The following is a 1,562-nucleotide window of genomic DNA, read 5'->3' on the forward strand; positions in this document are numbered from 1 at the left end:
TGGGTGACAGAGTGAGACTCCAACTCAAAAAAAAAAAAAAACTACAAATAGCTGATACATTTCTATAAATTATCTCAAATTCACTCATAATGAAGTAAATGCAAATCAAGACAAGATACCAATCTTAAATTATTTGATTGGCAACACTAAAAAGTTTGACAACTAGTACTTGGGGGATTTGGAGAACCAAGCACGCCTGTAATCTCAGCACTTTGGGAGGCTGAGGTGGGAGGATTGCTTAAGCTTAGGAGTTCAAGACCAGCCTAGACAACATAACAAGGCCCCTTTTCTATAAAAAATAAAAAATTCGCTGGGCATGATCGCATGCACCTGAAGTCCTAGCTACTCAGGATGCTGAGGCAGAAGGATCACCTGAGTTTAGGAGTTCTAGGCTGTGGTGAGTTGTGATTGTGCCACTACATTCCAGTCTGAGTGACTAAGTGAAACTCCAACTCACACACACACACACAAAAATTATGAAAAAAAGATGTAGTAACAAAATTGGTAATAGTAAAAGCAAAACTACACAATAAACAAACAAAATCTTAGAAGTGACCAAAATATTCATCATAGAAAACTAACAAGCCGGGCTCGGTGGCTCAGCCTGTAATCCCGCGCCTTTGGAAGGCTGAGGTGGGTGGATTGCCTGAGCCCGCGGGTTTGAGACCCGCCTGGGCAACTTGGCGAGACCTCATCTCTACAATAAATCAAAAAATCAGCCGGGCAGATAGTGCATGCCTGTAGTTCCAGCTACTTGGAAGGCTGAGGTGGAAGGCTCGCCGGAGCCCAGCAGGTCGAGGCTGTAGTGGCCAGGAGCGGCCACTGCACTCCAGTCTGGGTGACAGAGTGAGACTCTAACTCAAAAAAAAAAAAAAGAAAAGAAAACTAACAAATGACTCTTACACAACCTGTTAAAAAGAGAAAGATACTTACATTGCAGTTAGGGAATGATTCCCCACGATATATTAAATGAAAAAAACCAAGTAAACAACTGTGTATAGTGTGATCTTTTAAATAAGCCAAACAGATAGAATGATAAGAAGTACATGCAGTAATTTTGTATGTGTTGAAGGATTCACAAGAATCTAATTAAGGTAGTTAGCCTTGAGAAGAAGCACTAGGAAACAGAGAGTGGCTTTCAGCTTTCACTTTTCATTTTGTGACTTTTTGCAGCAAGAATTTTCTAATTTCACAAATGTTCTTCTTTTAATTTTACAAACTGTTTAATGAAGGATATCAGGGACGGGAGACTGTGGTACACTTTTTTGTTTGCTTCCTTATGCTTTTCTATACAAGAAGAGCAAATGTCATACTATTTTTTAAATATTATGAGTCAATAAAATGGATAATATAGGTCCATACACACAGACTTAGAAAACCATAAAAATATAGTCATTTTAAAAAGCCAATTGTGTAAGCCGGGCTCGGTGGCTCAGCTTGTAATCCCGCGCCTTTGGGAGGCTGAGGTGACTGGATTGCCTGAGCCCGCGGGGTTCAAGACCCGCCCAGGCAGTGAGACCTCATCTCTACAATAAATCAAAAAATCAGCTGGGCGTGGTAGC

The sequence above is a fragment of the Carlito syrichta genome, unplaced genomic scaffold (assembly GCF_000164805.1).
Source record: "Carlito syrichta isolate Samal-C Ts95f unplaced genomic scaffold, Tarsius_syrichta-2.0.1 Scaffold315832, whole genome shotgun sequence".
NCBI lineage: Eukaryota > Metazoa > Chordata > Mammalia > Primates > Tarsiidae > Carlito > Carlito syrichta.